Source organism: Dromiciops gliroides, chromosome 4, assembly GCF_019393635.1.
Source record: "Dromiciops gliroides isolate mDroGli1 chromosome 4, mDroGli1.pri, whole genome shotgun sequence".
NCBI classification, from domain to species: domain Eukaryota; kingdom Metazoa; phylum Chordata; class Mammalia; order Microbiotheria; family Microbiotheriidae; genus Dromiciops; species Dromiciops gliroides.
The window spans coordinates 363,610,282-363,636,165 of record NC_057864.1 but is presented as its reverse complement, the minus strand read 5'-3'; the positions used below and the strand labels follow the sequence as shown (position 1 = coordinate 363,636,165).

At 37.3% G+C, this 25,884-nt stretch overlaps 1 protein-coding gene across 11 annotated transcripts in view; it reads left to right on the top strand.

Moving 5' to 3' along the window:
• Window positions 1-25,884, top strand: part of PTPRK (protein tyrosine phosphatase receptor type K) — a 756,597-nt gene that overhangs the window by 5,466 nt on the left and 725,247 nt on the right. The window lies entirely within an intron of this gene.

The following is a 25,884-nucleotide window of genomic DNA, read 5'->3' as shown; positions in this document are numbered from 1 at the left end:
CCTAAGGTTAGATCTATCTGGTCAGCTTTGTTTTGTAAGATTCTTCTTGTCAACCACCCCACCTCCACACCAAACCCCTACCATGTTGCCTTATTTCATGTACTACACTACATATTACCTTTCCTTTTATCTAATAATATTGTGATGCTTTTAGCACTGCTTATTCTTTATTAAATCACGTGCTGGATGTCATTATTAAAAATATTATCATCATAAAATCATGGTGTTTTGTATTTCATTTCAAAATACAAATCAATATAATAGATTAACATTGGTACCGTTGACTTTTGAACTTTGTGTCATCTGATCATTTGCTTTTCACAGAATAGCTATTTATGTTTATATTTCATGCATGGAGAAAACATGGAGTCAATTATTAAAATCCTTTATTATAAAGGTAGTTTGACAAAAATTCGACTTGTTAAGGTATAATAAATAATTTTAAAGTATTCTTCAGAAAACTATTGCTTCATTTGATTATTTATTATGATCATCAAACAATCTTTAAGAAATCTGCATCTGGAGATATTTAGAGACCAAAAATCAATTTCCTGATTTTTTTTTTCAGAAAGTAGTCTGAAGAAAATGGGATTTCTTTAATGTAAAATGGTTTGATAGCTACATAAATAGCTTTCCTACTACCATCCAGAGTACGTTGGAGGGTGTGGTATCCTTATTTTCCTTTAACATTTTAGTAAAGTGCTTGAGGAATTATTTTGATTTACAGTCAGTCTTTCCAGTATTGGAAATTAAATTTCTGTGATGAATTGTTTAAAAAAAAGATTTTTGTCTTCCTTCATTTTCAAGTGCTGAGATTCTGGGGGAAAAATAAGCCTTTGGGGTATAAGAATCATAGGGACTGAATTGTGGAACATTGCCATTAATCCACTTAACACTGAACTGAATTTTTTGGCATTCTTCTTTGCATATTGGTAATCCAGAAGAAAAAAACAAAAACAAACCCACAAGTGTATTATTTTGTCACATGTAATTATTTTAGGAACCAATTTAGCAGTTCCAAATGAAAAAAAAAATCCATGTTTTTGATTGATACTATTTCAGAACTTTTAAAAGAGCTTATACATCCCTAGTGTGGTACACTGAGACCTGAATTCAGAAGCAGAAGACATGGTTCACCTTCTTATTGCCTGAATGACCTTAGTCTAGTGAATTCACCTCTCTGGGTCTTAATTTAATTGCTAGAATTTACTTTTCAGCTGTCATTCTATTCTGTAGGGAAATGAGTTAGCTAAGTTACTTAGGTATATACATTTTTTGTTGTTATTTCAATCGTTTTTCAGTCCGATTCTTTCTGGCACCATTTGGGGTTTTCCTGGCAAAGGTGCTCAAGTGGTTTGACATTTTCTTCTCCATGTGGAGAAACTGAGGTAAACTTGATTAAGTGACTTGCTCAGGGTCACACAGCTAGTAAAGCAGATTTGAACTCAGGAAGATGTGTCTTTCAGACTCCAGGCCCTGCACTATCTTCTGTGCCACCTAGCTGCCATATAAATTATTTTACTTGGATAATATGTGATCATACCTGGAAGGGACCTTAGAGATTACCTAACCTAACCCTTTCATTTTATGAGTTGGGTAGTCAAGGCTTAGAAAGATGGAATGTCTTTGCCAAGAAGATGTCAGATAATATTTACTTAAGGCCTTTCCATGCATGGTACCTGATTCATATCAGCAGGTCCTGGTAGAGAGGTAGCATACAGTATAGTGGGTGGAGAGGGGTAAGAAAGACTTGAGTTTCGGGTCCACCCCTGACTGACACTGTGTGACCAGGCTCTGGGACCTTGGGCAAGTCACTTAACCTCTGGTACTCAGGTAAGCTATCTAAGATTTTAAGTTGCTGGACATTTGCTGAATGTGCATTGGTTGGGGAAATTTACTCTCTTAGAATGTCCTAACCAAATGAAGTCAAGAGTTTTGGACCACCCCTTAAAATCCCTGCACAGCTTATTTGAATATAAGGTATTTATCTCTCCCATTTTGTAGATAGAAAAACTGAGATGGAGAGAGGGCTCTATATGTGCATTGTGATTTATAAGTTAACCTTTTGAGGTTAAAAGAATCTTTGGGGACTAAATATAAATATAAGTTCAACCTTCCTCTACCCCTCCTTCTGCTAAAAAGCAGCTGCTAATGGGCCTCACTTCCCTAAAGCCTAGTCTTGTGTTGCTTTGCTGAGTAGCAGCTGGCTGGCTACAGAAATTACCCCAAGTCAGAATTGAGCAATGGGATAATATACCACAGTTTAGACAGCAGCCTGGGTGAATGAGTTCCTTGACTCAGTTTGAACAAATTGACTCATTGAACAAACACACATTTCAATCTTGTCTTCCTCCCAAATGTACCTACTGCCTATTGAATCACCGTGGGATTTCCTTACTATGCACTGCTTTACCAGAGCTCCCAAGTGTTCTGGGGTATGACTGCACACAGAGAGGCTTTGCTTGGAAAGACTTGCCATGTGGACTCCAGTGTAAAGGGAAAAAAAAAAGTTTTCATAATGAATTTATTGATGACATGAATGTGATTGTTGTGGTTTTTTTAAACCGGAAATATTTACCTATTTATATCACCTATTGATAGCTTACCTGTTCAGATATATTAAAGCAAATACAAATTCAAGAACTAGAAAGAAGACAGCTGCTTTTAATGAGAATGACAAGAATGTGGGGCTGTACTTTACTGTCATTGCTGTTGTACTAAGTATAGTAAAGGAAGGTTGCTGGGAGATGAGATGAGAGGTGGGGAGAGGAAAGGAGGAGAGGAGGCAAAAAAAAGTGAGTAGGGGAGAGGAGAGAAGAAGAGGGGGGAAGATGGGAAGGGGGAAGGAGAAGAGAGGTGGAGGTGAGGAGGGGAAAATAGGGGAGAAGAAGAGAGGAGAGAAGGGAAGAAAAGGGAGGAGGAGAGGGAAGAGAAGAAAAGGGGAGGGGAATAGGGAAAAGAGGAGAGGATAAAGGGAGAGAAGAGGAGGAGAGAAGAGAGAAGAGGAGAGGAAAGAAAGGGAGGGAAGGAGAGGAGAGGTGGGAGAGGGAGAGAAGAGAGGAGGGTAGGGAGGGAAGAGGAGAGGAGAAGAGGGGAGGGGAATATGACATGGATGTGACATTAAAAGAAAAGGTGTAGGGGGCAGCTAGGTGGCACAGTGGATAGAGCACCAGCCCTGGAGTCAGGAGTACCTGAGTTCAAATACGGCCTCAGACACTTAACACACACTTACTAGCTGTGTGACCCTGGGCAAGTCACTTAACCCCAATTGTCTCACTTAAAAAAAAAAAGAAAGAAAGAAAAGGTGTCTATTAAAAGTAAAAGATTAGATCTGGTTCCTAAGAACCAAGAGCAATATAAGATTGAATTGTACTTAGCACACTTTTGTTGGTAGCATTGATACTGGAAACTAAAGTACAATAAATGGTATTCCCTTCAATGTTGCCAATAGCAGTTATATTTTCTTACAGATTCTAGTCTTAAATAGAAACCTAAAATCATCTTGTTCCCCACCTTGCCCAGTCCTTTGTAAGAATCCTTGCTACACTGTCCTAGATGAAGCTCCTTCTCTTTTGGATGTGTTTTTAAGAATGTTTGTATAGAGAATACTTATTTAAGGTGGCAGTCATGTTTAATAAGTGAGAGTTCACACTTAAAACATATTAAATATTTCTATACTAGTATTCTTTTTGTTGCTGTCTGTACTCCATATTAAAAAAAAACAGATCCTTGTCAGTTTTCTCAAAAGAGAAATTATGATGCCATATACAGTGTAAAGTATTGGTGTCAAAACATAATTTTACTTGAATTAGATAGCTTAGTTTGGCGTTCTTTTAGAAATGGATTTTCCCAGAAGACCTAATTGCCACCTTATTAATGAGCCTGTAAGTGTTTTTCTTGATTCATTTACTATTCTAAGTGTGTCTACTTTTTCTGGCTGTTTCTGCAGTGAAGTCTCTGATTAAATCATGACTGCTGTATTTGTTTTTTACTGCTCACCAGCAATTCAGAAAATATCGAAAGAATGGTAGGGTTGTGACAGAGGCTAATGAAAAACAAGAAGGGTAAATTAATGTTAATCTCTAGTGCTCAGGCATAACTTGGTAGTTTACGTGGGTATGAGGAATATTTTGTATAAACTGTGGTAGGAGCTGGAGGGGGGCAGGCTCTGTGTCATTATAGAAATATTCTTTGCATACATTTTAGTCTGATCTCATCGTCACCTTTAAAATGAAAACCTTAGAAAACCACACTTTCAAGAAGTGATAATTCTGTTCATTTCTTCTTAAAATGCTGGATCCCGCCCAGCCACTCACTTTTATTTCTTCTTTCCATCTAACATATTTGTTTATAAAAACTGGTCCAGGGTTATTTTATAATGTAACTCAGAAGAATGTACTCAGTTAATACAGATGTGGTACAGACAAAATCTGCCTTGTATATAACCTAATTTATATTTATTATATATATTTATATGGGGGGTAGGGGGGCAGCTAGGTGGCACAGTAGTGCCTAGCCTGGAGTCAGAAAGACTCCTCTTCCTGAGGTGAAATCTGGCCTCAGACTCTATCTTTGTGACCCTGGACAAATCATTTAACCCTGCTTGCCTCAGTTTCCTCATCTGAAAAAAGGGAGTGGCTCTGGGCAAGTCACTTAACCCTCATTACCCCGCTAAATAAATAATTTATCCTTTTGTCCCTAGAAGTAGAACAACAAAGTATCTTTCCAAGTTTTGGAGGAAATTCCGTTCCTTTGTTCTAACTGAATGTGAAAATAGTTATGATTTTCATCTGGGAATGTATGCTGAGGCAACATGGAGAAATATTTGGGATCAGGAAGGACTGAGTCTATAAGCCATCTCTTAATACTGACTAGTTCTATAATGATTGAACAAGTCACTTAAACTTTGCTTGATTTCCTCATGTGTAAACCCAGGATAGCAGTCTCTGTAATATCTACTGTGAGGGAAAAAACATCCCCTTCTCAATAATTCTCAGGAACTCAACAGGGATGTGACAAAGGCTCTTTATTTCCTTCTCATGAGAAGGAGGCACCCTAGTGTGCAGCTAGTGGGTGCAAAACAAGGGGGCTTGCAGGCCCTGTTTTAAACCCTAGTCCCCAACTTGAATGGACCCTCCCTTTTTTCATCATTGGTCCAATTACTCAAGGGTTAAAATCTACTGGCAAAAACTAGCTCATCAGAACACAGTATTCCCACCCCTCTTCCTTATATGGGCATAACTCAGGAGTGGACCTTATACTTCCTTATATGGACACAACTCTGGAGGACCTTATTGAGACCAGGGCTCCTTGAGCTATGTGACATTGCTAGCCTGAAGGGGAGGAGGGGATCCAAGACCTTTGTCCTACAAACAGGTCAGGAAGAGTATGACTGACTGTTACATCTACATTGAGAGGAGACAACTACCCATTTTCTCACACCTACCCTGTAGGGTTATTGTGGGATCAGATGATATGAAGTATGAAAAGGAACTTTGCAGATGCTAAAACCCTAAAAAATAACAGTCAGCTATCGTTATCATCATCATCAGCAACAGCACTGCTTTATATTCCTTAAGATAGTCAATAAATATTTATTAAGAGTCTACCGTGCAGGGGCAGCTAGATGGCACAGTGGTTAAGCACCGGCCCTGGATTCAAGAGTACCTGAGTTCAAATCCGGCCTTAGACACTTGACACTTACTAGCTGTGTGACCCTGGGCAAGTCACTTAACCCCCATTGCCTGCAAAAAAAAAAAAAAAAAAGAGTCTACCATGTGCTAGGCACCTGAGAAATTTGTATGGGAGTCTCAATAACAAAGATACTAGTGAATTGTGACATCATTTCATCAAAAATCTTATTGAAGCAGGAATGCTTTGTTAGCCTGGGTAACAGCCCTTTCTCATACTGCTCCAAAGGAATCCTGCGTTGTGGAATACCTTGGATATTGATGTCTTAGATAATAGAAATAGTTTAGTTAGAAGTCTTTTATATGTTAGAGAAATAGTTAAGATTTTATGTATTCCCTTCTCCCTAGTAAGTTTCTCTAATTATATCAGTGGCTCATATTTAGGTAGTATTTTACAAAGTTGCTTTTAGGTAATGTTTTACAAAATTTACAAAGTGCTTTCCTGACAAAAACCTTGAGTAGATTGTTATGAGGATAATTGAATTATGAATGAGTACGGCAACATTTTAACCCATTCGTTTGTTTAATAATGATGATGAACTTTGTTTTACAGTGTATTTTACAGATATAACCCTGAGAGGTAGGTGCTATTTTATCACTGTTTTATGGGTGAAGAAACTGAGGCAGACAGTGGTTAAGTGACCTGCCAAGGGTTACACAGCTAATAAGTGTCTGAGGCTGGAACTGAACTTGGGTCTTCCTTACTCTAGAACTATTCACCTTGCTGCCATTATGATAAAATGATATAATGTTCTCAACTAGTCTAACTATTTATGTTTTTTTTTTTTCGTTTTTTTTGCAGGGCAGTGAGGGTTAAGTGACTTGCCCATGGTCACACAGCTAGTGTCAAGTGTCTGAGGCCAGCTTTGAACTCAGGTCCTCCTGAATCCAGGGCGGGTGCTTTATCGACTGCGCCACCTAGCTGCCCCCTAGTCTACCTATTTATGAAAAAAGCTTATTTTGCCTGAATTGGTTTCTTTTTTCTTTTCTTTTCTTTTTTCTTTTTTTGTGGGGCAATGAGGGTTAAGTGACTTGCCCAGGGTCACACAGCTAGTAAGTGTCAAGTGTCTGAGGCTGGATTTGAACTCAGGTTCTCCTGAATCCAGGGCCAGTGCCCTATCCACTGCGTCACCTAGTTGCCCCCTGAATTGGTTTCTAATGTGTATTTTTTTGTTCTTTTTGAATTAAAATCTTATCAACCTTTAATGTAATCTCTCCTTTTTTTTTTTTTGTGAGGCAATTGGGGTTAAGTGACTTGCCCAGGGTCACACAGCTAGTAAGTGTCATGTGTCTGAGGCCAGATTTTAACTCAGGTCCTCCTGACTCCAGGGCCAGTGCTCTATCCACTGTGCTACCTAGCTTCCCCTAATGTAATCTCTTTTTAAAACTGAAGTTTTGTAGTCAAGTATAGCACTCTTTCAATTTATTGACTGTTGTGCAGAATTGCAAAGCTAAAGAAGACAGAAAAAAGGGTTGTTTGTAAGGACACTGAATGTTAAATTGGAATACTGTTCTATCATAAATTTAGTCCTCCCAAGGCCCTAGGCCACACAGTTGATGTTAGTGATGATACTACTAATAATTTTTAATCTACTTCTATTGTCTTTAAAAATAATTTTGAGAAAGTGTTAGAAAATTTCAAGGATCTGGGATTTAATTGATAGGGAATGTTTTATTGAATGATAGAGATTGCAACCCTTTCCATGTACTTTGTGATTTACTAAGGCACTAAGTGATTTAGTATATACAGTGGACACAGTGGTTAGCTTGGAGTCAGGAAGACCTGAGTTCAAATCTGGCCTCAGACACTTGACTTGTGACCCTGGGCAAGTCAGTTAACCCAGTTTGCCTTAGTTTTTTCATCTGCAAAATGATCTGGAGAAGGAAATAGCAAACCACTCCAATATTTTTTCCAAGAAAACCCCAAATGGGGTCAAGAAGGGTTGGACCTGGCTGAACAACAACTCCCATTTGAGCCTTCAAACAGTTGTATGGTGGAATAAGTCAGAGAGCAAAATCTAGGACTGCAAAAATGGTTACTTGCTCCATGTCACACAGTAAAGCACAGAGCCAGGGATGGAAGTCAGTTCTTCTGACTCAACTATAGTGGTCCTTCCATTGTTCCATGTTTTCACCCACAAAGAGAAAATGTGTGTGAAAGAGTTTGTAAGTTGAAGCTGACCAAATTAAAGAGGAAAGATGGTTGATGCACAACCTGGCCCTGCAGAGGGTCTGGGGCCTCCCTCTCAGGCATCACTCCAGAAAAGAAAGGATGGTTGGTTGAGTTTATCTGCTTTGGGTAAAGAGGGATGTAGATCCCTTGGTTGCTATTCAGAATGAGTGAATTGGCTTTTGTATAAGTAGAGGAAGTGGGAAAGCATATACAGTAGGCTGGTTGAGTATAAATAGGGTATTTCTTACTGAGGGAGTACCTGTAGTTTCTTTTCTTTTCTTCTCTTTTTTCTTTTCTTTTCCTTTCTTTTCTTTTCTTTTCTTTTCTTTTCTTTTCTTTTCTTTTCTTTTCTTTTCTTTTCTTTTCTTTTCTTTTCTTTTTTCTTTTCTTTTCTCTTTTCTTTTTTTTGTGGGGCAGTGAGTGTTAAGTGACTCGCCCAGGATCACACAGCTAGTAAGTGTCAAGTGTCTGAGGTTGGATTTGAATTCAGGTCCTCCTGAATCCAGGGCTGGTGCTTTATCTATTGTACCACCTAACTGCCCTTGTAGTTTCTTTTTAAGATCTAATTCAAAGTGTGTTTGAAAAGAGTGCATGGGCAGGGCAGCTAGGTGGTGCAGTGGAAAGAGCACCGGCCCTGGAATCAGGAGTACCTGAGTTCAAATCCGGCTTCAGACACTTGACACTTACTAGCTGTGTGACCCTGGGCGAGTCACTTAACCCCCATTGCCTCTCCAGAAAAAAAAAAAAAAAGAAAAGAAAAGAGTGCATGGGATGTAGAAGGGAGTAGATAAGATTTCTGGACTGGAAGTCAGGGGATTTTAGTTGAAATCCCACCTCTGAAAAATGGATGGATGATCTCAGGTAAATCACTTAACCTCCATCAAGTTTTCATATCTGTAGCGTGGAGATAACAATGCTCATGCAGAGTATCTCAGAGTGTTGTGAGAAAAGTAAACTCTTTGAAACACTATATAAATAAATGTGTGATGTTTGGTAATGTTTTTACTATTTTCCTCATTGACTACCCTGTAGTAGTTTAAAAGGCATGAAGTAGAGAATAAATTATTAACTTAGCAATGATATAGAAATGAGAACTGAAGAATTTTACTTTTTTTAGCTTGGTTGTAGACATTCAGATGACAAAATTTCTATTGTTCCAGGATCTAGATTTTTGGTCAAGATTATATTGGTAACTTTAATGAAAGACTGAAACAGCACAGAGAAAGAAGATACTCTCTCATTCCATTGGTCTCAATGTGATGTTAAATCTGAGGTGATTAAAGTTCAGGCTCTTCTATATTCATATCATCATAAAGGCATTTAATTTGAGAAAAAAATCATTACTTTCCAGAGGAAAATCATGGCATCATTGGTCACAGAAGACATTTAGTCTAGTTCTTTATTTTGCAGATGAAGAAACTGAGGCCCAGCAAATAAATATATCAACACACACGGATTGAATTTACATTTAGTACCTATGATGTTGGTGACATTGAGAAGGTATCAGCAATCTGATTCTAGTAACCTGGCATGTATTAATGCTATAGCACATGGTAATGTAGGAATGTAATGATTAATAGCTGCCAGCAAACAATAGTTCCCTTCATATGTTAACTAGAAACATCTTAATGTTGAACAGAAATGAGAAAATAGACATTTCATTTTTTTTCAAAGTTTATGTGTTTTCATGAAAGCAACATATGGCAAACCCAGTCAGCATGTTTTTTTGTAATTTCTGGGTAATTGCTTAATATTATATTATCAAATTCCTTAATATTGTACTATCAAGACCTTGTATCTAAATTGAAATGCATGTATAATTTCATTAGCAAAATGTGCTATTTAACGTGATTAAAACAATGCCATATCTATATTTATATGTGTGTATGCATGTATTTTCTCTAAAAATTTAGGTGGTTTTTAACCTTAAAAGTTTTTTTTTTTTAATTATAGATCAGAAAATGTTAAAAAATCACCCAGTGATATACATAGGCAATACCTGTTATGCTTCTTGGCACTTTTTAGATCTTTTTCCAATAGCTTCCATAAAGACACTTTTTTAAAAATCCATTACAGAGGAATCATGATAAGAAGATATTTGGTTTTAACTCTTTTGCTTGGGTTGGATAACCTAGCATGGTTAACAAAGCATAATTTTTCTCTTTGTACAGGGGAAAATTTTTCTTCTGTGGCAATAGATATATAAAGAGTTCCATAAATGAGTAGTATTGACTGAGTTCTCTGGATCTCAGCAATACCTTGTGGTTAGCCCATCACCATAATTAGGGAAAACAATCCAAAAATCTATTCCCCTCTACTATCTCCCTCCTGCATGAAGGACAGCTCATTTTAATTGCCTTCAATAGATTGTAAGCTCTTAGAGGGCTAGAATCAGATCCACTTAATTTGTTTTTGGTTTGTCTATACCAGGTCCAAGTTTATTTCATACTGAGTAAGTGCTTTTTGGTTATGATTGAGTCACAGAAACTAGTTTATATCATTCCTTTGCTATATATGAAAGAGTGGAATGTGCTTTCCAAACTTGAACCTCATTTACCCAGGTCTGTATATATTTCAGGGTGAGTGTCACTGACTTTTGGAACATATTGTACCAGCCATTCTTATTGTTGTACTTTAGGAAATAATTTTTTTCTAAAAAGCTAAAAAAAAAAGCAAATAGAGTAGAATACATATTTTCAGTTGCAATATGAGACATAAGACAGGAGTTGACTCAAAATACCAGGTTGATATGTAATACATGGATTGTTTTTGGAAGGGGTTGATGGCTATTCAGTGCTTGTAGAAGAACATCCAAGAGTCATCCAAGTTGACTCCTTTTTTCAGAACTATATTAATACTCCACTGCTTGGAGAAACCTTTCTGAATTTCTGACATTAACATTTTATGGTATTAGCAGTATGTTTCCTGGAGATTTCCCTTCTCTTACTTTGGAAACCAGTGTCAGGACAAACTGGGAATCGCTCTTATTGATGCTTGCTGTTTCCCAGGGTTAGTTTGGACCACTGGGAGACTCATCAATTTTCATGTTAATGCCTATATTCTTTAGTAGTTTATGCAGCAGAAGGCCACAAAGGGCTGGATGAAGGAGGACCGGCAGAAGAGATAGATAAACAGTGGCCTAAAGAGGGGGATGTTGAGAAAGGAGGTGTAGGGCCTTTGTACAATTCGCTGCTCTCTATTATATACCTACTCTCTGAAGAGGGTCCAGGCCACCCACTGCAACTAGCTCGTGGCTTTGATAGACTTTGACAATGGGGGCAGCTAGGTGGTGCAGTGGATAAAGCACTGGGCCTGGATTCAGGAGGACTTGAGTTCAAATCCAGCCTCAGACACTTGACACGTGCTAGTTATGTGTGATATTGGGCAAGTCACTTAACCCTCATTGCCCTCCAAAAACAAAAACAAAAAACCCCCCACATATTCAATAGACATTAACAGTGAAGATTATTTATATTAGGTGTTCATAACCTTTTTCAGTGTCATGGCAGTCTGGTGAATCCTATGCATCTTTTCTCAAAGTAATGCTTTTAAATGAATAAAATAAAACAAGATTACAAAGAAAACCAGTAACTTCCAAGTACAATTTATCAATATATATATGTATTTATATATGTATATATAAAGATTCACAGATCCCAGGTTAAGAACTACTGATTTATAACTTTCCAGGAATTGTGACAGCTAAAACTCCTATTCAAAATTCTGGATTGATTTAAGTAATTGAAAGTGCACGAGCTAAAGATAGTGCTGTATTCTTTTGTCTTAAAACAGAGGTAAACTTTTTCCATAAACTTTATCTGAAAATTTGACAATTTGGGTGTATATATGATAGTGTCCTTATGGTTTGGACATAGGATGGAGGGAGGCCCTGAAATTGATTCTATTTTGGTTGAGGCCCTTCAGATGCTGATCTCTCTCTTTGGATTGTATAGATGAGGGAGCAGAAACAAATATGTAGGCATTTATCTCACAGGTAGTAGAATAAATTACTATTTTCAATGCACTATCCAGATGCTGTTCCATTAAAAAAAATCTATATTCACTTTGTTATTTTTCTTTTTAACATACAACCAATTTAACTGTTGTTTCTTTTTCAGAGAATATACTTTAAGAAGGTTTGTTTGGGTCTTTTCTGAGATGCATGTGTATTGAAACAAAATGACTCAATAAGTTGAACAACTGAGGAAAAAACTCTAGGTAGCAAAAGATGCAAAGAAGTGATTCAACTCAGGATGGGTGTTGGCTTGACAGAAGCAAGTACTGCTAAGAATACAGCAGAATATTGATGCAAAAGAAAAGAAAAAAGAAACAGATAATCCTCATTTATGTAGTGCTTAGAGATTTGCAAAAGCATGAAAACAGGCCTGGAAGTGAAATTCAGGGAATACAACCTTTTAAGAAAAAAACAAAAGAACCCCCCCAAAACACCTCATAAATCTTGATAAAATTGAATTAAAATTGACCAGCAAGGATCAGGGAGGCAATAGCTATGTTGCCTGTGTGAAGTTGTCCACCTCCATGGAGATTTAATCTCACATGATATATAAAAAACTGATTTGGAATGAGATTAAAACTAGAACTGGCCAGAACAGGAGAATAGGTCATGCCACTTCCGGCAGAAGTGTTTACTCCTGTGGAGACTAATATCACACCAAGGAGTGGCAATCTGATTTGGAAATGAGACAATTAAGCATTAGCCAGAAGAGAAGTTAGGCCAAGGGCACTTAAATGATTTTGTTTCTTCCAGGTTCCTAAGTTAGAGGGTATCTTTGAGGACTTGTTGCCTTTTATATTTGATATGTTTGCTAAGGAAATAAATGGTTTACATTTAAAGATGAATTTGGGGGATAGATTTTTTGGTACAGCATGTTAGTATTTTTTAGCCAGTTATCAATTTTAGATTTTAGAATCTCTCTTATCAAATGATTTATTTGAAAATAAATTTAAATTTCATTTCCTTTTCTAAATCTTTTTAGCTAGGGTCAAGTCTTTTTGGATAAACACATGATACAAATAGAACACAAGAGTATTCTGTGTGCCAGGAACATAGTTTTTCTTAGCATAACACATCGGTTTGCTTTTGAGTTTATGTAAAGTTTTTGACAATTGATTAACCTCATTTGTGGAATTGCTCTTTGATCAGTTGATGGTCTGAGCTCAAATTTGATAGTTTTTGCTCTGGTACAGATCAAGATCCAGCTTTCTCCGCTTCCCCCCCCCCCCACTCCCCCACCTCTGGCTCCCTCCATCAGCTTTCCATCTGTGTACTTTCTGGTTATAGTCCCCTCAAGCTCTAGTATTTTTTACATATTACTATGCTTTCTTCAGTTAAATGTTAGGAATGACAACTCTTGTTACTATACCTTGGATAAATCAATATTTGATATTGAAGTTCAGTTTAAAAAAAATTACAACAAAAAACATTCTGGTAAATTTCTTATCAAATTGGAGGGTTTTTTTTGGGGGGGGGGTAAAAACTAGTTTAATGTATTTCCAGTTCAATAGGAAAAAAGTAATTTCATGTCTTAAGCAACAGCTCACACTAGCAAATACTGTTTTACTGATCTAGTTAAAAGATGCTTTCACAAAGTTTCTGCTTATGGTAGTGCATCAGCTAGAGAGCTGGACCTGGTCTAAAATACCTGAGTATAGATGCATCCCCAGATGTATTACCTGTGTGACTCTGGGCAGATCATTTAAATTCTCTCTGCCTTAGTTTTCCTCTTCTATAAAGTGAGTCTCATATCACTTATTTCCCAAGGTCCTTGTGAGAATCAAATGAAATAACATGTGTAAAGCTCTTTGCAAACCTTAAAGAATGATGTAAATGCTCTGTCTTATTTTAGCTATTAATAGCAGGCAGTTTCTTTGTGGTGTTTCCATTTTAGTATCATATTTAATCACCTGCACACATTTAAATATTCTTATTAAAACTGAACATCCCCCCCCATCCCGAAATGTGATACTGTAGCCTTTCTGAAGTATATTGAACTGATTTTCAGGGGTAAGGATGAAGTTGAGGAGAGGCAGCAAAGGCCTAAGGCCCTTGGCTGAGATGACCAGATATCTTGGTTTGGCTGGGACAATTTCAATGTTTTATTACCAATATTAGGGAAATCGATATCCTGGGAATTGAAATGTAGTTAGGACTTTGCTTGCTTGGGGTTGGGGAGGAGAATCTTGTGTAGAATCATATAATTTAGTGGGAGAAGGAACATTTACAGATCATTTAGCTCACCTTTCTTCATACTCCTAGTTAGGGGGAAGCTAGGAGGACCTGAGTTAAAATCTCACCTCAGACACTTACTAGCTTTGTGACCCTGGGCAAGTCCCTAATTCCCTTAAAACATCCAGGGCCATCTCAAGTCATCCTGATCTATATCTCACCACTGGACCCAGATGGCTCTGGAAGAGAGAGTGTGGTTAGTGACCTTGCATAGCCCTCACTTAAATCCAATTCATTGCAAGTCCTGACATCACCCCCATGTCATGGTCCTCTTCCACAATGAAAGACAAACAACTCCTAGTTAGGAACTTGGATCTTAGCTCTCAGCATTACTAGTACAAATATTCTTAGAATTACAAGGTTTGGAGGATAAACTTTGCCAAGAGAGTTTTATATACCAAAGAAATCTGTCCCAGGCAGTGTGATAAACCACCTTCAGACGCCTTTTATTGTCAGTTTATTTAGCTTAAATTCTCTCTCTCTCTCTCTCTGTCTCTGTCTCTGTCTCTGTCTCTCTCTGTCTCTCTCTCTCTCACACACAAACACACACACACACACACACACACACACACACACACACACACGCACACGCTTCTCTCCAGTAATATTTGGAGACTCCACATATATAATACCTTAGAATGTCAACAATTTGTTTACAATTTGAGGTCTTCTAAAAAGACTTTTATTTTCCTACCTGCAACACCTATTGATTTGGGAGGAAAAAATTAGGTTAATTTTATTTAGAATATCTCACTCACCATGTTGCTTCACTACTCAATAAACTCCAGTAATTCTTGTTTGCCTCCAAGGTCTTTTATAAATCCTTCTCTGTTTGACTTTTAAACTTTTTCACAACCTTGACCCCTCCCTACTTGTCCAGGCTTCTCATACATTCCTGTATCCAAGTCAGGTACTCTGGGATCCAGCAGCATGATTCTACTTGCTCTTCCTTCCACAGGACTTGCCATCCCTCAACTTAGGATCACATGCCCAAAATGTTCTTCTTTCTTCCCTTCCCTTCCTGGCTTCCTTCAAGACTCAGCAAAAACCTCATCTGCTGCAAAAGACCTTTCCCAGCTTCTTTCCCCAAAGCTAGGGCTTTCTTTCTGATATCTTTTTCAGTCATGGACTTTTATTTATTTATTCATTTATTTGTTTATCTATCTATCTATCTATTTATTTAGGTTACTTCATGGAATCTCACTATCACGTCAAATAGAGAAGAATGCATTGTAAGGATAATGAGTCTCTCTTGGATCCCATTACATAGAACTTGACCAAAATATATTTAGTTTCTTGAATGCCATAAAGCACAAAACTTTCACTCTTCTTTCATGGAGAGCATTAGAAGTGTCTGTGTATGAAGGCTCTTGAGAAGGAGGTTATTAGATCTCCTTTGTCCCAACACTTCTATCTCTATTCCCTGCAGTTAGATAATAATCTTCTAAATGCCTTTTTCTTTTTGGTTTTAGGTGATGCTGTGAATTATTTAGACCTCTTTAAAGAGTTTTAACCTGTGCAAAGCTTGGCAAGAGAAATCATTTAAGTATCTTTGAATCATGAACATGTTTCTATGTTAATCATCCTTGACACCTGAATATTGCACAGTAGGAGGTGCATCCCCAAGAAATATGGCCTGCAAATTACTATGTACTTCTGGCTGCCTACCTCACAGATGAATAATAGAAACATTCAATATTATATATGGAATTGTGCATGATGCAAATTCAGTTAAAAAATCATTCCATTTGTGTGTTTCTCAGTATTTATATTCACTATATTTCTCTGTTTTACATTTTTGAGCTATAGTAATGCATATATGAAATATATACATATGTGTTTCTTTTTAAGGAAAAAAAAAGCTTAGATTTCTGACCACATGTGTTTGAAGGTAAGATTTATTGCTTAGCCTTTGGTTTGATGATTTCTGATTTCTTAATTTTACTCAGGTACAGACCTGAAACTAAGTCTATTGTATTTTTCTTTGCTGATGATTTCACATCCCTTTTAGTAGAAAATGTAGATGCTAGTCATGTTATGTTACTTTCTGACACTGGGACATCTAGTTCCACTAGAAACAGCTATTTCTGTGTACTAAAAAATGGCTCGTGGTACCGTGCTTTGGGGGGTGGGGTTGGTATATATAGTTTGGGCCTTTTTTGGATACCAATTTCTTTAACAATTTACAGATATATAACTAACATACGCTTACTTGGGCATTTATGGTCCTACTCTGTTTGCAACTAAGACATTCTTGAAATTGACAGGCTTTGCAGAAAGTTGTATTGATTCAGGGACCCTTTGTGGGGTAAGGTTGGCATCAAAATGTTGCCCCTGGGGACTATACAGAGTGAACTGTTTTGTTTTTTAAAGTTTTCTGTCTATATCCATTTTATGTACTAGTATTCATGGTAAAATTTCCCCCATTTAACTAACCCTATCAGAATATTGGTGGCTTTTTACCTTTGTATCTAAAAGTCCTTTTTTACCACAAAGCATCTATTGACCGCAAAAAGAAGTAAACTACTCACTCTACATTGTATTTGGTGGCAGATATTTTGTTACTGAATGTCATCATAGAGAAGCTTGACTTTGTATTTTCTTTTTATCAGTTTTGGTGTCGCTATTGATAAAAGAGCAGAAGGCTAAAGTTGTTTAGATATATCTATAAAACTGATTATACACTTGTGCTTTCAAGCAAACATGACTTTTAATTTAAATACAAAAATCTTTGTGAATGATGAATCATTTTTTGTATTTTTGTTTTTTGTTTTTCTTTTTTTGGTAATTACTCATGTGAAGCAAAATGGTAAAATGTAAGTTCTCGTGACTTAGAATACACTCCATGTATCTCAGAACAACAACAGCAGAAAAACCTCAATTCAAGAAACTATTTAGAGATATTTTGATAACCTCAAATAACCTTTTCCCTTTTACATCAACATTATCAGAAAGATAGTTGTCAAAATATATGTTTAGTTTTCATGACTATAAGTTCAGAATAAAAGTTATTAGCATTTATACATGGAATTTAGCTAGAGTATCAATGTTTGGCACTGTCTGTTACTATGATAAAATATTATGGATTTTAAAGCATTCTGTGGATCTTGATTCATATATATCTACAGAGGGCCATGCAGAGACAGGAATAGGGGTCGGCAGCTAGTGTGGGTGCTGCTGTCTTGATGATACCAGTTACTTCCTAAATGTTCTTCTTTAACATATTGAAATATAATTGGTCATTTCCAAACCATACCACCTAAACTTGGTCTGTCCTCTTCACCCTCATCTCACCAGATATCAGACTCTGATAATGTATTGTGAGAAGTGAGAGTTCACCTTATCTAGTCCAAAACTTCACAACCTTGACAATTCTTGGCTGTTTCTCAACTATGTGCCACCTTCCTCCATTTTATGTGTTGGTTACTCTGGTAGAATGTAAGCTGCTTGAGGGGAGGGACTATTTTTCTTGCTTATGTTTTATATAGTAATAAATACATTTTTATTCAGTTATTCATTCATAAATAAGGTAAAATATATGCTTGTGATCAGTGATTATATTTCACCATATTTTCCTCAGTGAAGGGAGGGGTGGGGAAAAAGGCATGATTGACACTAATTTCTATGGGGAGGCAGCCTATTACGGATGGTTAAACTACATCATTCCTTTTCATGGATCTAGGATCTTCTTTCTGCTCACCTGGCAGGAGTGATCCAGACCTCCACAGTAGCTATCTGAACAGACTTTCCCCCCAAACTACATGTCCAGTTATTTTGTTTTGTTTGTTTCGCAGTGCAATGAGGGCTAGGTGACTTGCCCAGGGTCACACAGCTAGTAAGTGTCAAGTGTCCGAGGCCGGATTTGAATCCAGGGTCAGTGCTTTATCCACTGTGCCATCTACCTGCCCTCAGTTATTTTGATTAAAAAGAAGGTTCCTTTATGAAAAGGAGGTGTGCGAGGATCTGTATATATTAGATTTTTTATTGTTTTACTTTGTGAGTGACAGTTCCCTTAAAAAATCTCTAGGTGTAACATCATATAAATAGAATTACTCCATGTGTTTCACAGTGTAAAAATAATATATTTAAAAACCTGTTGTAATTCAGACTTTTCATTGGTTCACATACCCATTTTCCAAGCAGTGGAAATTAGTAGCACCTTTTTGTATGTGTGTTAGTCATCATGTGATTGTAAAAACACAAAACAAAATAGCTGTTTTATAGTTGCTTAGTCTGTCTGTTTCCTATGTATACTGATCACTAAGTATTTATTAAGCACCTACTATGTGTCAGGAACTATTAGACTGTAAGTATGCAAAGACAAAAATAAAAGAGCTTCCATTTACAAGTACCTTATGTTCTAAAGGGAGAGAAAACATGCATACAAATAAGTATGTAAGATATATAAAGAAAAATTCATTTCACAGATGGGAGATTAAAAACCAATAATAATAAGAGTAAGAATAATAAACTTTTTCCTATCACTTTAAGGTTTTCAAAGCACTTTATAAACAATATTTCACTTTATTCTTCCAATAACCTTGAGAGGTAGGTGCTTTTATTATCCCCATTTTTACAGATGAGGAAACTGAGGCAGTCAGTAAGTATCTGAGGCCAGATTTGAACTCAGGTCTTCCTGCCTCCAGGTTTAGGTTTCACCCATGGCACCACATGTCTGCCTCCTTAACAAAATTATTATTTTATTATTATTATTATTATGTAACTGTTATTACAGTTGTAACGATTGGAATGACGCCACCTGCTGGAGACTTACTGTAAAAGAGGGCGTCGGGAAGTGACGTCTGCTTGTGGGAGGAAGAAGGGAGGAACCTGGCGCTCTGACTGGGGCTTTTTTCCTGGGGACGCTGGTGGAGAAATGTGCTCTCCCTTTAATACATAGGAATCTAGACCTTTTTTTCTCTCTTTACCAAATTCTTATTCTCTTTAATAAATGCTTAAAAGTCTAACTCTTGCTAAAGCTTATAACTTATTGGTGACCACTCATTAGATATTTTAGACAGTTTAGCTAGAATTTTAGCCTTAACACAGTCATGCACAGAACAGGGGATCTTAATCATGCATGTGTGATGGATATCTTTGGCAGTCTGGAGAAACCTAAGGAACCTATCTCAGAATAGTATTTTAAATGCATAAAAGAAAGTACATATGATTACAAAAGAAAATATGTTGAAATATAATTATTAAAATGTATTAAAGTAGTTCCCAGACTCCAAGTTATAAATCTCCTGCACTAGAAGCTGTTTGTGTCCTTGTGTTAGAGTCTTGTACATCTTGTTCTCATGCCAGTCTCTATCACAATGCCCTTCTGCATAGGTGCTCAGAAAATGTTTGTAGAATTGGGTTATATTGAACTGTGGATGAAAAAATAAGGCAGAGGCAATCAAAGGATAAATTCATCTCAAATGGCACAAGGGACATTTTAAGCTTATTTCCCATTTTAGTGTGCATTTGAACAAATTAACATTTTATAAATTTCCTTTTCAAAACCAAGGATTGAACCACAAACATTTTGAAAGAATTTTCTTAAAAATATTTCAACAGTGTTGCAGTTCGATTTTTCAAAACTTATCTTGTTACTATGCATAATTAAGTTTATCAATATATTTTTAAAATTCCCTCTCCCTTTAATGCTATTGATTTTCCCTCTGGCACCAGAGCACAATAAGGTTACTATTTTGCTCTTGATTTTAGTTGGCATGTACATTTTGTACCTCTATAAAAGAATTCCAGTATTGCCACCTATATTGCAGGAATACAATAGTCCCCACTCTTTGATTACTAGGAATAAAAATGGAATTTTGTAAATGATTAAATAGTCTTCCTTTGGTAGAACTGCTGCCCCATGATTTATGTGAGAATATGGTGATACCTCTTATGGTCCCAAGTCATACACCTGGTGTTTGTGCTTCTTCCTAAATCTGGAAAGAGTTTTGGGATTATTGAAATGCATATTCCCCCCCCCCCCCAGCCATCCAGGTTTAAAGATGATAATATTCTTGAAAATTATTTTAATATTTATATTTTAATTTTTTATGCTTATGGGGTTCAAGCCAATGAAATCACCTTATTCAAAGGTGGCTTGATCTCTGACCACCTGAGATTATAGGATAATAATAATTAGCATTTACATACTTTAAAGTTTGCAAAGTGCTTTATATATATGGTCTCATTTTATCTTCAAAACAGCCCTTATTTTACAAATGAAGAAATTGAGGCAAGCAGAGGTGGTTACTTCCTAGGATCACATAGCTGCTAAGTGTCTGAGACAGGATTTGAACTCAGGTTTCTTGACTACAGGTCTAGTGCTGTATCCATTGACATCTTGGAGGGAATCTTCAAGGTTATCATCAGAGTCCAACTCTTTCCTTTTGTAGATAAGGATCCTGAGTTCACATAGGTTGGAGGTGGAAGAGCTCACTTTGGAACCCAGATCCTTTGAATCTAAATCCTGTAATCTTTACATTAAGTCTGGATGATTAATGTTGTTCAGTTATTTTAATCCTCTCTGGTGCTTTGTGACCCCATTTGGGTTTTATACAGATAACAAAACTGAGGCAAACAAGATTGAGTGATTTGCTTAGGGCTACGTGGCTAATAAGTGTCTGATGCTGGGTTTGAACTCATGTCTTCCTGACTCCAGTTACTCTATCCACTGTGCCCCCTAGTTGCTTGGCACTTAGTATGAGCTTAATAAATGTTTATTGAATTGAATTGAATCTAGTCCAGCTCTTCCCCCATTTTATAGTTGAAACTGAGGGCCAAGTATGTTAAAAGATATGGCCAAGGTCACAGATTTAGAGGCAGGATTTTGAATGCAGGTTCTAAAACTCTAAATCCAGGCTGTTTTTAAATGTATCATGCTGCTTATCAAATGTCACTTTTCTTCCTTCTTCACAGTGCTTTCATATAGTCTTTTTTGGCTGATAAATATTAATATGGATTTAGTCATCCTTTTTGCACTCCCCCCCTCCATGTCAGCTTTCCCTTTGGAGTATGTAAACTTGATTTCTTTTGTATTTGATAGTTTTATAAAGTTGGTGCACTATGAAATTGGAATTACTTAGGGTTGATAATTCACCTTTAGAATTTATCAAGTTTCTTATATATAAAGACATCTTAGAGGATCAGTAGAAGAAGGCTGAGATCTTAGTGTCTTTTGTCTTGTGAGAAATTGCAAATGACAATTTTTGGATGTGTAATGAAGTCAGAAAAATGGGAAATTGAGCCTTAGTCTTTCAAAATATTTATAGATTGGCAGGAGACCTTTGATATAAAATCGTAACATTTAGAAGGTGTGGGATGATTCTTTTTCACACACAAATGGAGTTGCAGTCCCTTTTGGAAATGTTTACTGGAAAACACCATTGGCAGTTATAAAACTGTTTCTGGATTGCATGACTGTGTGGTTCCAGTTCTATAGGAAAGGCTTGTAAGATTTTATTTTCTTCTCAAGCAGTCACCATAAATCTTGTAAACATTTTCTCTTGTTTTGTTGTTGCTTTTGTCCTATTGTGTTCTACTCTAACCTTTTACCCCAGGGAAACAAAAGTCTTTTTTCACATCAGTGCGCCTGCTGTGGTAGTCAGGCTAGTGTCCGGCAGCATCAAAGCTACACTGTACCTTATTTACACAGTCAATTCAGTCCTGATGAAAAGTGTTTGTAATGCCTTATCTGAAGATTGTAAGATATAAATACTAAAAGGAAGTGCTTGTCACAAAATAATGGAATGTAGCTCACATATTTATAGCATTGGAAGGGTCACAAAGCTTTTTATATACAGTATCTCATTTGAACCTCAGTACAACCCTGAGAGGTAGGTGCTGTTATTATCACCCCCATTTTTCAAGTGAGACTCAAGCTCAGTGAGGTTAATTCCTTGTACAGGGTCACAGAACTGGCTAGTGTCTAAGGTGAGATTCAAACTCAGGTCTTTTTGACTTCATGTCTTACACTATGCACTATGCCATGATGCCTCTCAGTGTAGCTTCTTGTACTTTGAAATATAATAGATCAAACTTTTTGTAGTTTTTCTAGTGCTATATTTTAGTGAACATTACCCTTGAGCCTAGACGACATTGTACACATACAATGTCTGCATAAAACACAGGGATCTCCTGGTTAGCATCGGCATTGATGACACCTGTTCATACCAAGTTCAGGTATTACTAGAGTCCCTATCAAAATGAAGGGGAGGGAAACAGGAGTAGAGGTCTGGAGAACTGAAGCCATGTAGAGGGAGTTAAAACTTCAGTGGAATAAGGTGAAGAGCTGATTCTGCATGAGAATTATGTCTTTTGAGATGTTCTTACATACAGAAGCCGCGTTCTGTCAGTAGGTACTACTGTTCATTCTTCTCAGATGTTTTGGCAGCACTGGTTAAGTGTCAATGAGCAAATCATAGAATCGGTGGGTTGGAAGAGAACTCAGAGGGCTTGACTGACTTAGGAGACAAGTCAGGTGTACATCAGCCCATCAGCTGGGGAGCTGCATATCATTGGGGTTGCAGGGACATTGGACCGGGAAAGTAAGTGATGTGCCCCTAACTATGGATGCAGGACTTTTGCCCACCTGCCCCTTCCTTTATCTGTACATGGTTTATGGCAAAGAATTCCAGGGGCTACAGAATATGTGGGACTGGGACCAGGCATCACAGGAACATATAGCTAGAACTAGAAGTTACTTCAGTGAACAGGCAGTCCTAATTTCATAAAAAATTGTAGCTGGGAATCTAAAGATCAAACATGGGCTCCCTTACTTCAAGATGAGAAGGAAGATGATGTATGACTGTGTTTATAAAGGGAAGTGGACTTTTGTCTCTGGCTACAGCTTAGGGAATGGGAGGAGATGCAGGAATGGGCCATGTTTAAATGTGACTGAGGTATAAAGGTTAATGACAAAGGTTGAAGGAACAAGTCAAAATCTAGGCTTTGTCTATACTTGGGGAAAGCCTAATGCAGAGGCAGCCGGGGTTATAGTAGGATATGTTGAGAACAGAAGGAAATACCTGACAGTTGTCAGGTAGAAGGAAAAGAATGTGCAGTGGTAAATTGTTTTGGAGCTCAGAAAACAATCAAAGCACTTACTCCCTTCTATTAGAGGTAACAAAACCTGCTGTTTGAAGAGCTGTTGGCTAGAGTAATCCACAACTCTTTTGGCCTGTGTAAATTTTGTTTTTCTGAAAATGAGGAAAATAAGCTTTATTTTGTTCTGAAATTTCCTTTACCTTTTAGGACCACATGTTTGGAGCAGTATAAGACCTTAAAATGCAAATGGCAGAGAAAGGAGGCCTATTCCTACTCCCAGCCCCCCATTGGCGGTCCTTGAGTATATTTTAAGCCCTCTGTATGTGCTGCACTGGTTAGCTTGAGAAATGTTAAACTAGAAGAACTCTAAGGCCCTTTTTGTTTCTAAAAGGATGATTAAAAGTATTTCAATATTTTTTAAGGCAAACAAAACAGTTTGAGCCAAGACTACTGACTGTAGGCAAAATTAAGTGAGTAAAGTTTGTATGATCTGTTCTTTTCAAACAATCAGATAACCAACAAAAATATGTACTTGATGCTGTGCTTAATTCAGGGAGTAGAGAGGAAGAGGGGGAAAAAACAAACAAACCAGTCCCTCTCCTCAAGAAGATTACTTTTTAATGGGAGAGACAACATGTAAATAAATAGATAAGAGATATATGAAGTGACTCAGTAATACCGCTACTGGGGGGTAGCTAGGTGACACAGTAGATAGAGTACTGGCCCTGAAGTTGGGAGGACCTGAGTTCAAATCTTACCTCAGACACTAACTAGCTATGTGACCCTGGGCAAGTCACTTAACCCTAATTGCCTTAAACATTCAGGGCCATCTCCAGTCATCCTGATCTAGATCTTGCCATTGGACCCAGATGGCTCTGGAAGAGAGGGTGAAGTTGGTTACTGTGTATAGCTCTCACTTAAATTCAATTCACTGAAAGTCATGACATTACCCCAATGTCATGGTCCTCTTTGAGAACAAAGGACAAAACAACAACAACTACCACCACTACCACTACCACCACCACTAGTAGGTCTGTATCACAAATACATAAAAAAAAAAGAGGAAAAGGACCTATATGTACAAAAATATTTATAACTGCTACTTTTGTGGTGGCAAAGAATTCGAAATTGAGGGGATATCCGCCAATTGGGGAATAATTGAACAAGTTGTGATACATGATTTTGATAAATATGAAGTTGGAAAGAAGAATAGGATTTTGACAAGTAATGATTGAAGGAAGGAGCATTACAAGGTTTAGTATTAGTAGGAGAAGTGAATGATATTTATATATGGATTTACTATTTGCAAAATGCCTTACATACATTCTGACCTTTGAATATTGCAGTAACCCTGTGAGGTTACATTCTAGACCATCAACAGTCATCTTGACTCCTGTCTTGCCACTAGACTTGGGTGACTCTGGAAGTGAGTGAGGCTGAAGACAGCTCTGCCTCACTTAAATCCAGTTTCACACATGAGTCAAAACATCACCCCATGATGCTTTTGATCCTCTTGAAAATGAGAGACAAACTGCAACCTCTTAAGTAGGTAGGTAATGCTGATCCCATTTTATAGAAGATGAAACTCAAGACTCAGAAACTGACTTGTCTATGGTCACAACATTTCCTGACTTCAAGTATAATACTTTAACTCACCATTTGCCTCTCTCATAAGAAACTAATTATAGAAGGAATGGTGATAATGTAAAAAGAGGGAGCAATGCCAGACATTTTGGGGTAGGGAGACTTGACAACTATGTCATGGTGAAAAATAGACACATTTCAAAGCTAACTGACTGGAAGAATCAGTCAATAAACATTAAATGCTTGCTATGTACCAGGAACAGTGTTAAGTGCTATGTGGATACAAAGATAAAAGTGAAACAGTTGCTACTCTCAAAGAGCTTCCATTTTAATGGGGCAGTATAGGATGTCTGTGTGTAAGTATGTACATAATGGGCAAAATGAATAGATAATATTTTTTGTTTGTTTTTGGTGGGGCAATAAAGATTAAGTGACTTGCCCAGGGTCACATAGCTAATGTCAAGTGTCTGAGGCTGAATTTGAACTCAGGTCTTCCTGAATCCAGGGCCAGTGCTTTATCCACTGTGCCACCTAGCTGCCCCCTAGATATTAGTTTTGCAGTGAATGAACTAGCAGCTGAGGGGATCAGGAAAGACAATGTTGAATGTGGTGTTTGAGTTTAGTTTAAAGGAAACCAGGAATTGTGAGATGTGAAAGTGAGGGGAGAGTTTTTCTAGACAAGGGGATAGCCTTATCAAGAGATAAAAGCATTCTCAGTTGTTTGTAGAAGTAATAGCAAGTAGGGCATTATGGTTGGATTGTTAAGTGAATGTAGTGAAGTAATGGAATGAAAACTGGAAGGGCAGTGGGTTGGGAGGAGCTTTAAATGCCAAACCAATATATATGTTTGACCCTAGAAGCAGTAGGAAGCCTCTGGAGGTTATTGATTAGGGGTATGTGTGTGACATTGTCAAACTTATGTTTTTAGAAAATCATAGAAGTACAGAGATTAGAAGGAACTAGTTTGTGTAGTGAGCCAGAGTGGTTATTCTATAATTAAAGGATTGCTAACTGATTGGGAATAAAGGGTTGTGGAGAACTCTTTTCCAGGAGAGTAACATCATTTTATCACTGCTACCAACTTGTACACTAATTATAGTCATCCTCCCCCCCGCCATGTCCCACATTTTCCGAGCATCCTTAAG